The sequence below is a fragment of the Phocoena phocoena genome, chromosome 2, assembly GCF_963924675.1.
Source record: "Phocoena phocoena chromosome 2, mPhoPho1.1, whole genome shotgun sequence".
Classification (NCBI taxonomy): domain Eukaryota; kingdom Metazoa; phylum Chordata; class Mammalia; order Artiodactyla; family Phocoenidae; genus Phocoena; species Phocoena phocoena.
The window spans coordinates 79638570-79653964 of NC_089220.1; positions in this window are offsets into that span (position 1 = coordinate 79638570).

Genomic DNA, 15395 nt, shown 5'->3' on the forward strand with positions numbered 1-15395 from the left:
ATTTTTTTTTTATTATATGGATAAAATGTCAATAGAAAAGAATGTGCCAATACCTTAAAAATTCCATTAAAGATGTAATTGTGTCAAATTGCTGCATTAAGCTAATGCTAGATAAAAGTAAATGTTTCAGTTTATATCAGCCTATCAAAAGACAGGTCCTAGTGTGAAGGCAATCTTGAAGGCTATGCTTTTAATCACAAGAGATGGTGGTTGAGGAATGTTTTCCAATTAGCAGGACAAAAGCATAACTCTTTCCAACACGTATGTTGAATATCAAGCCCAAGAAGAAACCCAAGGAATAAGCTGGACAGTTAATTCAGTAAATGCACATCTGCTGAAAAGATGAGTGGCCATGAGATCAAGTATATAAAGATATTGCCTCCTAAATGGGTTTTGAGGTTTCCAATAGGTAGTACAGTAGATAATATTTCCCTTAAAATTAAGCCAACAAGGGAACTGCTTATCCTATTCAGAAGACAACCGTGCTAGCCAATGGTTATTATTCAAGAGGAGGCAGAGGAGAGGAAAGGATCCCCCTGCTGGGTACTACTTTTATAGGACAATTCATGTGTGTTAGACATACTCATTCACCCAAAGCTGGTATTCACATCACCATCCTTAATTATAATTGTTGGCTGCAGTGAATAATCTGTGCATGGTTTTGAGTTGCTGCCAAAGATAATATATCTCCAGGGGCAGGGGAAGGGGGAAGTGAAGAATAAGCTTGATGGGAAGAGAAGCTCTTTTCCCATAAATGACGAATCAATCCATTATATTTGTGATAATCAATGCCCTGGATCTTCTTCATGTCATGGTGGGGGGAGGGAAAACCTTAGTGGTCAATCATTATTAGTTCATTTGTTGCACTAATACTAATCACGAGGAGCGTATGTGATAGTAATGTGACTATAATGCAGGCTTCAATCAGAGTTTCTCTCCAGAATAAAAACACAGTATAGATTTTGTTTTCTAACTTAGTTACCTAACATGTGCTTTTTGTGTGTGTGTGTGTGTGGTACGCGGGCCTCTCACTGTTGTGGCCTCTGCCATTGCGGAGCACAGGCTCCGGACGCGCAGGCTCAGCGGCCATGGCTCACGGGCCCAGCTGCTCCGCGGCATGTGGGATCCTCCCGGACCGGGGCATGAACCCGTCTCCTGCATCGGCAGGCGGACTCTCAACCACTGCGCCACCAGGGAAGCCCCTAACATGTGCTTTTTAAAGATTTTAAGGGAAAAAGGAAACATTTGACATGTTCTCTACTTAAGTATGGAGCCAGAGGGAATTAGACTGAGGGCTCGCGCATACATTTCCTGGTTGGCACAAGGGTTGTCTGAGTCAGTCAGCACTTCTGACATTGAAATATTCTTCCAGGAACTACGTGTTGCTGACTGCTGGGGCAGCAGTGGCGATGGAGGCAGGTTCCTGGGAATAGAATCTAATCTCTAGTGCCTGTCATTTCCTGAAATGAGTTTCAGGAGGATGAACAAGTAAGGCAATAAACCTGACTTCCAGTCTTGGATTTGAGAGCTTTACTGGAATGACTTTAGTCCAATCTCTTCAAAAGTGTAATAGGATTGACTTCTGAAGACTTTGAGGCAAAACCAATCTCAATTCAATAGATTCAGTGCTTCAACAGTCCAGGAAAATGTGATCAATGTCCATTCCTGCTGGCTTAGCCCTAGTGCAGGCCACCGTCTTATTGGACTAAGTCAACAGCTGGGTGACCTGGCAGACTCTTGGGACTACGGAAGCCAATAAGGTCCAGTACGATCTGGACCTCCTCACTTATCTCTTCCTGCTCATGTTAAAGGAGCAACTCAGAATTCCTCACATGAACCACATTGTTTCTTGCCTCCTTGCCTTGTTCATGTCAACTTCTCTGCCTAGAACCTCCTTCTTTCCCATCCTCAGACTAGCTTCCTCCTCCTGTTTTAAAGTTCAAGTCAAGCAACCCTTCCTCCAGGAAGCCCTCGCTGTTACTTCCTTCCCTCACTCATTTCTATGCTCGTTGAAATTTCTGGGCACCTGTTTATTGGGATACTCATCACATAGTCCAAATGACCATTTTACCATTCTCCCACTAAACCATGAATTGCTCAACACTTAGGTGTATTTCTTATTTATCTTCCTATCCTCAGCACTTAACTGAATACCTGCCACATAGTAGAGAACTCAAAAAATGTTAAATGAATAAATAACACGGATATATGAACTAATATGTTAACAGCATGTCTGAATATAGGGCTTTCATTTTAAGATCTCTTTGGTCATACTAGGCACATGAGTAGGCTCTCACGTCATGTTTTCCAGCATGCTTCTTCAATCTGTTGACTGTTTTACAATTTATTCATCTTTTTTTCTTGGTAATCCTCAATGTCACCCTTTTTCTAATTCAGCCAAGTCTCTGCAGCCCAGTCTACATTTACACTACCATTAATTTCATCTTTTGCAAAAAGGTATTTCTTCTGTTGATTATGTCTGGGAGAAAAATCTTATGGATGTTTCTTCCTGAACATAATCCACGATTTCTCCACCTATAAAACTGAAAAACTAACGATAATTAGATCCAAGTCTTGTGATTACAAATGACGTGATAGACCAAAGGTGTTGTTATAAAGCCATGCTAATAAATGTCAGGCCTCTTCCTTTTCCATGCCTCTGATAGATCTTGATATACCTTGGAGCAAAGAGAGGGATGAAATACTTTTCTCCTTTGGGTCAGTGTTCTCCTAATTTTCAATTATATAGGCATCTAATTTTGCACAGGCTTATAATTCCAGGGATCCTCTTTAGGGTCCTCAAATTTGACACCTCTAAAAAAATTACTGGAGATCTTCAAACACTTTCCTCTTTATTCCCTACGAAAGTCAATCACAGTAACACTGTCTCAGTGACTGAAGGCTAGAAATCTTCGTCATAGCTTCCTTTCAGTCCCCACATGTGGTCAGTTACCTAGTGTGGAGTACTGTCACTTCCACTTTCAAATTCTCTCTTGAGTATTTTCCTTCTTTCCCACTCCAGGGCCTCTATCTACTTATCTTTCACCCAGCCTATATAGTACCTCCTGAATTAACCCCTGCCATCCAGGCTCTCCTCCCTCTATCATGTCCTTCCCACTTGAAAACTGTTATTTAATCACATCATGCCCCTGCTAAGGAGCTTTAAGTTACTCTGTATAGGATTAACTCAGAAGGCTAATATACATGGCCTTTTCCAATCCATACCCCAAACACAGTTACAAGTTCATTTCATGCCATTGAAAACTCACTTTCTTTCCTCTGGTCACATTCAGAGTTAGAGCAGAGTAGTTTATACTGAGAATGCTCTGGGCAGGCAGGAAATAAATATTTGTAAAGGGCCAAGGGTTATGCTGGATCTTGTGTGTGTTGACGCCTTCCATCCTCACAAGAACTCCAAGAGGAGGCTATTAGTTTCCCCTATTTTTTTAAAAAAAAAGATTTATTTATTTATTTATTGGGGGCTGTGTCGGGTGTTCATTGTGGCATGCGGGATGTTTTTCATTGAGGTTGCCCCCCAGCATGTGGGACTTAGTTTCCCAACCAGGGATCAAACCTGCGTCCCCTGCATTGGCAGGTAGATCCTTAGCCACTGGGCCACCAGGGAAGTCCAAGTTTCTCCTCTTTTAAAAATGAAACAACAACAGCAACAACAAACCACGGCCCAGAAGAGTTCCATCCCAGATTTCCTAAACAATGGAGGAGGCACTCAGCCTGAGCTCTATCTGCCACTACCGTCTTTCCATGGCACCACACTGATTGGTGTTCCTCAGAAGTGCTTTTTGTCTGCACCGGTGTGCTCTTTCAAGGGGAGTTTCTTTTTTCTGTAACACTCATGTCTCTTTTTTCCTATTCTACCTGATAATCTGTTTATTTAGCTTTTAGTGCCCACATTTCATATAATTTCTCTTATGAAATTTGCTTCATTTTCTTTTCTCTCTTGATGCTTCACACGTAAATCTGTTGTATATTCCATCCAATTTCAATTGTGATTACCAAACTGTGCCACCTACAGTGGCAAAGAGAATGCCTTACACATATTTGTAATCCCACACTTTACATCTGGCACATAATAAGAGTTCTAAACGCACTTTAAGGGATTGAGTGAATGAATGTGTTCCTAAAAAGAGGGTATCAGGTTAATATCTTTCTGTGAAAATTCAGGTGTAAAAGAAATATAAACTCAGTTATTATCTTTTTAAATCAATTTTTGATCGTATTAAATCTTACTCTAAGTCTCCATCCTACTGAGCTGATGATAAATTTAATCTCATCATTTTGGGAGTCCTCAAATCTAGAAATTTTATGAGGTGCACAAACAGAATAAAAGCGCTCTTTTAAACTCCACCATGGCTACCTCAGATTTTTCCACTGTCCAACCTATACGTCCTTGCGGACAGGTGGTCCTGCTACTTGTGTCAAGCCTGAAGAGGGGAACTTTCCTTAGGCTGAAAGACTAGTGCCTGGAGTCCTGCCTTTCTATATGTACCACCTGGCCATTCCCCTCTGAGTTTCTGCCTTGTCCCCCACAGAAGTCTTGGTCTTCGGTAATATCCACACTCTCTACTACTACTTTCACAGCCCATTTCCTCCCCAATAAGCTAGAACTTGCCTCTGTCCCTCCCCCTAACATAACTTCTTCAAAGAGTTAATGAGCTGAAGCTTCCAGAAAAAGAAATCAAGAGTGAAGTTTTGTTCAGTTGACTTTTGCTTTAGGTCCTAGAACACAACAAGTGAGTGAGGTAAGCAAACAGAGAGGCCTTAGCTACTTTCTTTGAATGATAGAAAAGCAATAGAACAGGAATAAAAGTCTGAGAGTACTTATTCTTTCTTATCCCTGTCAACTGTGAAAACACAAGTTCATATCTTAAAAATGTATCTTGCCATAATTGTCTATACACTTGTTTTGGATACCACGTAGTATATCATTTGGGGGGAAACTGGCAGTCCAGTGTAATAGTTTAAGCATGTACTCTGGAGCCAGACTGCTTTAGGTTTAAATCCCACCTCCATTACTTACCTAGCTTATCTCTCTGTGTCTTCATTCACTTATTTGTAAAATACGAATAATAATAGCACCTTCTTCATAAGGCTGTATGACTACTAAATTAGTTAATGTACACAAAGTCCTTAGAATAATGCCTGGCACATAGTAAGTTCCATATATGGGTTAATTAATACTTCTGGGCACTGTGTTCTTTAGCCACCTCATCCAATATCTTGTCTTCCTCTCTTTATGGGTGACTCACACCAAGACTTTATCTTTGATACATCTTCTAAATGCTAGTTCAAATTTCCAAATGGATGTTGCACACTTTTCCTAGATATTTGCTGACATCGAAACTCACATGTTAAAACCAAAACTGTCATTCCATCCAAACACCTCTATTCTCATTAACTGTTTTTTTCCTCTCCCATGGCCCTCAAAGCAAGTCAGTAAGTCCTACTGAATCTCTACTCACCTTCCTTTTCACTACCACCACGTTAGTTGAGACCTAATTACAGTAAGCCCTTAGTATCCATGAGTTCCACAACCGAGGACTCAACCAACCACAGATATAAAATATTCAGAAAAAAAAAATTTCCTGAAAGTTCCAAAAAGCAAAACTTGAATTTGCCAGCCTGGCAACTATTTACATAGCATTTACATTGTATTTATAACTATTTACATAGCATTTATGTTGTATTAGGTATAAGTAATCTAGAGATGATTTAAAGTATACAAGAGGATGTACATAGGTTATATGCAAATACTCTGCTATTTTATTTAAGGGACATGGAGCAGCCACACATTTTGTTATTTGAGGGGTTCTGGAACCAACCCCACATGGATGCAGAGGGATGACTATACATACATATGTCAGACAAACAAAACAGCATATGAATTTCCTCTGATTAGAAAGTATTTTAAACTGAATGAAAATAAAAACACAATATTATCAAAATTTGTAGGATGTCAATTTAAACAGTATTGAGGGAAAATGTATAGCACTAAATGACTATATTCAAAAAGAAGAATGCTGTCGAATTAACAACTGCATCTTTAACAAATTATAAAAAGAGAAACACAAAAGACCTAGAACACCCAAAACAATCTTGATAAAGAAGAACAGAGCTGGAAGAATCTAAAAAATACAACGAACTAGTGAATAAAACAAAAAAGAAGCAGCCTCACAGATATAGAGAACAAACTAGTGGTTACCAGTGGGGAGAGGGAGGAGGGGCAAAATAGACATGGGGAAAAAAAGGGTTATTATTGGATTATATGAAATCATGTGTGTGAAACTTTTGAAAATTGTAAAGCACTATAGAATTTAAAGAATCTTTTATTCAATTAAAAAACATTAAAATAGGAAGGAAGGAAGGAAGGAAGGGAGGGAGAAAGGGGGGAGAAAGGAAGAAAGAAAGAAAGTTAAAACACAGTGGAAAAAAGAGGTAATAAAGATCAGAGCATAAATCAATTAAATAGAAAATGAAAACATCGATGAAATGAAATTCTCTTTCTGTGGGATCAATAAAATTGATAAACCTTGAGTCTAAATGAACAGTAATAAAAGAGAAAAGCACAGATGACTGATATCAAGAATGAGAGGGGTCCTCACTACAGATCTGACAGATATTAAAAGGATACTAAGGGGACATTGTGAATAATTCTATGCCAATAAATTCAATAATTCAGAGAAAATGAACAAATTCTTTGAAAAGCACAAACTATCAAAGCTCACACAAGAAATAGATAACCTGAATACCTGTATTTCCATTAAGAAATTGATTTATCTATTAAAACAAAAACAAACAAACAAAAAACTTTTCTGAAGAAAATTTCAGGCCCAGATGGCTTCACTGGTGACTTCTACCAAATATTTAAGGGGGATAAAAATACCATTTCTACACAAATTCTTGCAGAAAATTGAAGAAGGAATGCTTCCCAATTTATTCTATGAGTCTAGCATTGCCCTTATATCAAAATCAGAAAGACATTACAAGAAAAGAAAACCATCTACCAATATTCCTCATTTACATATAGATATGTTTACAATTACATAGATCTATAATTTACGTAGATATAAAAATATTCTAAACACAAATTTAACAATTCAAATCCAAAAATATAAAGGGGATAAATGCATCATACACGGTAGGGTTTATTTCAGGAATGCAGGAGTGCTTTAACACTCAAAAGAAATCAATATAATTTACCATATTAACAGACTAAAAATGAAAAACTACGTGATCTTAATAGGCAGAGAAAAAGCATCTGACAAAATCCAACACTTATTTAAATGATAAAACTCCCAGAGAAACAGGAATAGAAGGTACCTTCCTCAATCTGATAAAGGATATCTACAAAATAAAACAAAACAAAACACTGCAACCAGCGTAACACTTAATGGTGAGAAGCTACATGCTTTCCCGCTCAGATCAGGAATAATAAGGATGTCTTTACTACTTAATTCAACATTGTATTAGTACAATTAGGTAAAAAAAAGAAAAGGCGTCTAGATTGGAAAGGGAGAAGTAACACTGGCTTTATTCACAGATGACAAAACCATCTATGTAAAAAATCCACTGGAGGGCTTCCCTGGTGGCGCAGTGGTTGAGAGTCCGCCTGCCGATGCAGGGCACGCAGGTTCGTGCCCCGGTCCGGGAAGATCCCACATGCCGCGGAGCGGCTGGGCCCGTGAGCCATGGCCGCTGAGCCTGCGCGTCCGGAGCCTGTGCTCCGCAACGGGAGAGGCCACAACAGTGAGAGGCCCGCGTACCACACACACACACACACACACACACAAAATCCACTGGAATCTATAAAAAGACTACTAGAACTAATAGGTGAGTTTAGCAAAGTGACAGCTTACAATATCAATATTCAAGAATCAATTTTATTTCTACTCATTAGGAAGAAATAATTGGAAATCGAAATTTAAAAAACCCATTTACAATAGTATCAAAAATATAAAATATGTAAAGATAAATTCAACAATGTGCATAATCGGTAGTTTGAAAATTACAAAACACTGCTGACAGAAATAAAAGGTGACCTAAATAATTAGAGAAATATATACCCTGCTTATGGATAGAAAAATGCAATATAGCTAAGATGTCAAATCTCCCCAAACTGATCCATAGATTATCGGGATAGTGGTGACTATTTTCACCGTTTTTGACCAGGATGCTCATGTCATGAGCATGTATATATATCAAAATTTACCAAATTTTACACTTTAAATATGTGAGATTTCTTTCTAGTTAATTATACCTTAATAAAGCTGTTAAAAAATTACAGAAACCTCTTCAGTAGTTCTCCATAGCTTTCATGTGATAAAATTCAAGGTTTTTAGTGGAAAAATATGGGCTTTAAGGTTTTCCTACCAGCTAAATCACTTCAGGAAAATTATTTCACTTCTTTGAGTGCGGGTTTTCCCATCTATAAAGCAGAAATAATATCTGACTGAAATGGTATTGTTAGAATTATAATATCCTATTTAAAGTGCCTAGGATAGTAACTGACACCTAGTTTTTAAAACACCCTAAACTCAAGATAACAAGTGTAAGCAATCATCAGCTGTTGCCTTAGAGATCAGTCACCGATTAAAAAGAAGAGACTAGAGCATAAAAGAACTACTGTACATTCCTTAGTTCACATTCTGCCTAGGGCTTATCCTGAGTTTACATCACTTACTAATTTATAGAACCCTATGTTGCACAATTTAAAAACTTACAGCTGATCACAATGAATACCGTGATTTGTTAACACCTGGATTTTCATACAGTTTCCTTGACAAATACGTGTTCATACAATTACAACCTTAATCTACTGAGAGGTAACTCTATTGCCATTGACTTTTTTTTTTTTTTTTTTTTGCGGTACGCAGGCCTCTCACTGTTGCGGCCTCTCCCGTTGCGGAGCACAGGCTCCGGATGCGCAGGCTCAGCGGCCATGGCTCACGGGCCCAGCCGCTCCGCGGCATGTGTGATCTTCCCAGACAGGAGCACGAACCCGCGACCCCTGCATCGGCAGGCGGACTCTCAATCACTGCTCCACCAGGGAAGCCCGCCATTGACTTTTTAAAAATGAATATGTATGAATCTCAACCTAAAACAAATTTGATAAACCATATATGCCATTTGAAGTGTATAGTTTTCTTTTGTTTAAAGCTTAACATGTATCTCTGAACTTCAGCAGTGAGTGTAACTAGCTTTATGACCATGGCCAAGTCCGTAACATTTCTAGATCTGTTTCTTCATTTTCATAGAGTAAGCCTTGGATTCCATGACTTCCAAGATCTTTACCTGCTTCCAAATTGTATTGCTGGGATAATATATAATGAATTATTTGAATTCTTGAGTGCTACGAATTAATATTGGATATTTTAAAGCATACTGTTGAACGTTTAATTTTATAACTATAATTAAAATACATCTGTGTTTTATCATAGGGCATCATTACAAACTTATGGAGGTTTTTTGTGTTTTTTTGTGTTTTTTTTCTGGATAATTTGGTTTGGCAGAATACTCAGAGCTCTCACAAACTGGAAAAAGAATTGACTGGATCCACTGATACCAATGTCATAAAGTCTGAAGGATACCATTGTTTTAAAATAAATGTCAGTGAAAAGGGCTAAAGAGTGGCATGGATTGGATTATATTATTTAAATTATATTGTTAAAATTTCTTTTTCTAGTATGCACAAATTTTTCTAGTTTGTCGTACTTGGAATATTTACTTCAGAATACTCAGTTTTATTCTGTTTCAGAAGGTGAGGGGATAAAGTGTACTCATATTAAAGCTGGATTTCTCAATAGCTTATATTTTATTTTGGGTTACAAAATTTGGAAACAAAAAAGAGAATATAGGTAAGTAGGACTGATCTGTGTGTGTGTACACATGTGGGTGTTATTGCCAAGATTTTAAAAGAAAAATAATAGTCAATAAATAGGCAATTCTGTTGCTCATTTGTCTCATTTATAAGGTTGTATCCTTAAAAATCATTGTTCTTTGTCTACTTGCCTAATACATGTCTGTGTGTATGTGCTGGTAAACCCATGTAAATATACTTTGCTGAATATAATGCTTTAGAAGTCACAACAGAAAATTTAAACATAATGATATCTTTAATACTTTAAGAACAATATCAGGGAAACTGAACTTGCATATTAGTAAAAATACTCTTGTACTTCTTACATTTGTTTGTGTTTGTATATATATAGAAGCACATAGATATATACATACAACTGAGAATATTTTAAAAGAAACTTGTCAAGATCACAATAGAAGTTGAAGAGAGCACTCACAAAATCTCCAAATCTCTAGATAATACCCAGAATAATTGTTTTTAGAAATGGAAAAATAATTATAAAATATATTGTGTTAATAAATCAGAAAAGGCGCTTGAAATAATCTCATAAAACGTTATAGCTTAAATAATGCCCTTCAACAGTATTCTTTGTTTAACATTTTATGTTTATTGATAAATGAAGATGCATTTAAATAATTCAAAGAAAACATTAGCTGCAAGCAAGGAATTAATAATTGATAGGACTGGAAGGACTCTTTTCACTTGGGAAATAGATAATATTAGCTTAATGTGGGGCTGTAGGAACAGAGGAAATGTAATGGATATGCCTGCTTTAAACTGATGATGGTTATTGTGGTCTAAAAGTTGCTACAAAGGCAAAAGCGGGACAGCTCGGCAAGTGCAATAGATTTCACTCATAGGAGCTGACAGTGCAAATTGTGGTCTGATGTGCCAGATTGATACATGGGAGGAGACCTAATGAACACGACATATACTAAGGAGATGAGAAAAAAAAAAAAGCAAGTCAACCATAATTGGAAAATAGGTTTTTTTCTTTAAAAAGCCCTTTGAACATATCGAGATGATAAAAATAAAGAGATTTTACTTTTCTCCATCATTGTGTTTGAGGATGGAGGTCAGTTAGAATGTAGCTACCTTGATTTTGACCAGAAACACCCATCATAATGTTTGAGTTAGATTCTCAGAGCAGTTCAGGCAGGGGCTCCAGCTGCACATGTGCAATGCCAGCATCTTTGGGGAGTCATGGAAGATGAATGCCCCCAGATAGAAGAGACACACATGCTGGCTATTTTCATCTCACCTGTATTTGTCCTTCTCCAAATATTAGAGAAAATTGAGTCATACACATGTGGGAGTTCCAGAGGTCATTAATTTTGTGCTTTCTTCCCCATCTCCTCCTTCACTCCCACTCCCCAGGTGAGAGAGTTATTCTTGTGAGTGCCCAGGGAAAGTTCAGATTACTCCCTGGTAAATTCATCTTTGTCATTGGGAAGGACTCCTTAATTTCTAATCTGGCTTAATTTAAATATGTGTCTTAATAATTATGTTTAACCCATCGTGGTCAAAAAGAACCTCTAAATACAAACAGCCGTTTCATAAATCATCCCTCAAATGTGTCACTTTTACCTTAGAACATTAATTTCCAAAAATGCAGATTTGGAACTAGTTTCAGAAAAATTATTTCTCTGCTAAAATTTCAGCCACTTACAAAGTTTACTGATTCTGCAGCCTTCCCTTTTGAACTGATGTGGAATTCCAAGTTTTTGTATATACTCAACTCTAAGGAAACAATTACATAATTTCTTTTGGTTAAATCTTACAGTTCAACATCCTTCTCTTCTCACCAAGAGAACACATAAAGAAAAGAAAGGTAAAATAAATCTATATTTTTTCCAAAGTTCTGTTTCTTCACTTGAAGGAAAAAGAGCTAGAATTAAGTCACATCCTCAGACACCTCTCTAGGCCCCAGGCAGGCAAAATAAAAGGGCACAGTGAGCTAGATGAAGGGGGGAAAAAAAACTAAATGAAGAATGTGTGACCAACTAATGGTGCTTAAGAGCTCCAGATTGTTGTTGCCATGCGCAAGTGTGGATTAAGTATTGCCATATATTCAATTTTCAAGAGAAACCAGAAATGTGATTTTTATTCTGTGTGTGGCATCTTGCAAGCTTGAAATGTCAGACCAAATTCAAACAAACAAATCTTGCTTGAATTGGTCCATGTTGTACCAACCAAACAGATGTGCCTGTGTGACCATAGGCCAGGGGAGTGAGTCTAGCCAGAAACCCTACATGCACCCCGAGCTCCCCGCCTGCCTTCCCACTAAGGCATGAACTCACTTCCACTAGAAGTCTCTCATTTGTGCAGACTAAAATTTACTATCATTTTGATCACCCCTTTACTTTGTAAACCAGTCTTCATGTAGTCAGCAGATACCATACTATTAAGAACTTTATATGACTTTGCATTTTCAAAATTATTCTTAAAATTAACTTTTTAATTGATTGATCATGAAGAATGTGTGCTTCTTGTAGAAACACAAAAATTACCCATGATTCCACTATCTCAGAGCAACCATTGTTCCTGGTTTAAGGTATTGCCTTTTATTTTCCTATACATATAAAATTTATAGTATATAGTAACTAAAATAATAATGTATATTTAGTTCTGTTGAGACACTATTTTCAAGGTTATGAGTTCTCATGTGCAGGCTAAAAGCACTTTTAGAAAAGGAAATTATTACTTGCATAGCTTTAAAATTTTTTTCTTCTAAAGCCTAGATCTGATACCTTAATAAGTGGAATTGGAATAATTGAAATATGACTCAGCCAAAATAAAAGAATAAAATTTTGCTAATTACCACAACATAAATAGACTTGGAAAGTATTATGCTTAGTGAAATAAGTCAAACAGAGAAAGATAAATACTGCATGATATCACTTATATGTGGAATTAAAAAATAAAATTAGGAAATATAACAAAAAAGAAACAGACTCACAGATATACAGAACAAACTAGTGGTTACCAGTGGGGAGAGGGAAGGAGAAACAGGCAAGATGGGGTAGGGGATTAAGAAGTACAAACAACTAAAATAAGTAAAATAAATAAGCTACAAGGATATATTATACAGAACAGGGAATATAGACAATATTTTATAATAACTATAAATGGAGTATAACATTTTAAAATTGTGAGTCGCTATGTTGTACACCTGAATCATAATATTGTATTGATAAGTCAACTATACCTCAATAAGAAAAATTCTCTTAAGACCTACATCTGGTGCATTAATAATTGTCTTTGTTGAGGCCAAAAATTTTATGCTAGCCAATAAGGAAGCAAGTTAGAATTGGCGTAGGTCATTATGGCATGTTATGGACAACGAACTTATAGATGTACAGGAAAAATTTAAGATCAATTAGGAGATTGCTATTAATCAGCTGCTCACCTCCATTCTGAGTTTTCCAATTCCTTAAGAATATGTGTATTAATTCACCTATTTTTTTCATCCACATATTCCTTCAATTATCTAGCTTTATTTTTAATCTTGATTTTGGTGTTCTAGGTGTTGCACTATGTTCTAGCAATACAAATGTGACACAAACTCAACCTCCCACCAACTTTTTAGTAGGGGACACCGTTAAGGAAATGTATAACTAAAATCCCATAAAAGTACTAGGAAAGAATACTACAGAGGCTTAAAGATTTCATTCTTTTTTTTCCTTCTATATATTTTTTCAAGTTGTAAATGCAATTCTATAATTTTTCCTCTCTAGTTACTAGTTTTGAAATTTACTTCTCACCTCTTGATCACATATTCATTATCCTAAGCATTAAAAAGCACTTATAAGTTCCAGTTAATTTATATTATTATACACACCTTGTAGAGTATCCATAGTCTCTGTGCTCATAGAAGTTTTATCTTAGGTAATAGACAGAGATGCTAAATGGTACCGAGTTTAAGGTTGACTCCTTTAGACTTTTAGAATTTCCAAACCAGTCTTAAATGTATTTATAAAAGAATCAAATGACATATTTATATTGTTATATAAAATATTTCCCTTCTTGCCTAGTTAAGTGTCTTAGCTTGTACTGATAGGAGAGGAGTACATTGGTTCCAGCTGGGAGCAGACACAGTGATATTTGGAAAGCCTGTGCCCAAGAGCCTGTAAGTGGGTATCAATATTTGCAGCCGTCTAGGGACTTCTCTGGTGGCGCAGTGGTTAAGAATCTGCCTGCCAGTGCAGGGGACACAGGTTCGAGCCCTGGTCCGGGAAGATCCCACATGCTGCGGAGCAGCTAAGCCCATGCGCCACATCTACTGAGCCTGCACTCTACAGCCTGTGAGCCACAACTACTGAGCCTGCATGCTGCAACTATTGAAGCCCGCGTGACTAGAGCCCGTGCTCCACAAGAGAAGCCACCGTAATGAGAAGGCTGCACACTGCGATGAAGAGTAGCCCCCGCTCGCCGCAACCAGAGAAAGCCCGCGTGCAGCAACAAAGACCCAACGCAGCCAAAAAAAAAAAAATTAAAAAAAAAAAAGATTTGCAGCTATCTAAAGTGGGGTTGGCTAGAAGTATAAGCCTGTCTTATCCTATTCAGCCTGTTATACCGAAATGCCACAGTCTGGGTGGTTTATAAACAACAAGAATTTATTTCTCACAGTTCTGGAAGCTGGGAATCTATGTCAGATTTCCAGGGTGGTCATGTTCTGGTGAGGGCCCTTTTCCAGGCTGCATAATACCAACTTCTGTGTCCTCACATGGTGGAAATAGGGAGGGGGAGTGATGGAGTCTCTTTCATAAGAGTGCTAATCCCATTCCTGAGGGATCAACTCTCGTGACCTAAGAGCGTTCCAAAAGTCCCACCTACTAATATCATCACGTTGGGCATTAGGATTTCAACATATGAATTTGGGGGAGACAAAAACATTCAGGCCATAGTAGAGCCAGAGCAGACACAGTGAGAAGATCAAATCTAACACAGGAAACCAGATAGCCAAACCTGACCAGAGAGCATGGTGAACTCTGTAGGAGGAACAAAGGCATGTATACTCCAGGACCCAGATATAATTCTATCTGATTACTGAGTATCACCTCCACCAATTTTTAATTCCAGCTTGCAGGGCTTTCTGTCCCATGCCATAAGAAGCACAATTTGGCTTCTGGTTTTAAAACTGTCCCACTATTGTCTATCCAACAAAATTGATATCAAATATGGTTGCAGATATAAATTTCAGAAGCCCAGACATTCACTGTGCCTATTTATAAAGCAGGCATAGCACTTCCTAAGAACCATAGTTATAATCTGTTGTAAGAACTATCAATACTTAAGAAGTTAGAAATTTAAGTAGCTTAAGTTAAATATTAAAATTTAGCTATTAAATTTTTTTATAGTAATCAAGAATACATTCAGAAATAAACACACACGTACATAGTCAATTTATGACAAAGGAGTCAAGAATATAAAGTGGGGAAAGGACAGTTTCTCCAAAAAATGGTATTGGGAATACTGGACAGCTACATGAAAAAGAATGAAACTGGACCACTTTTTCATT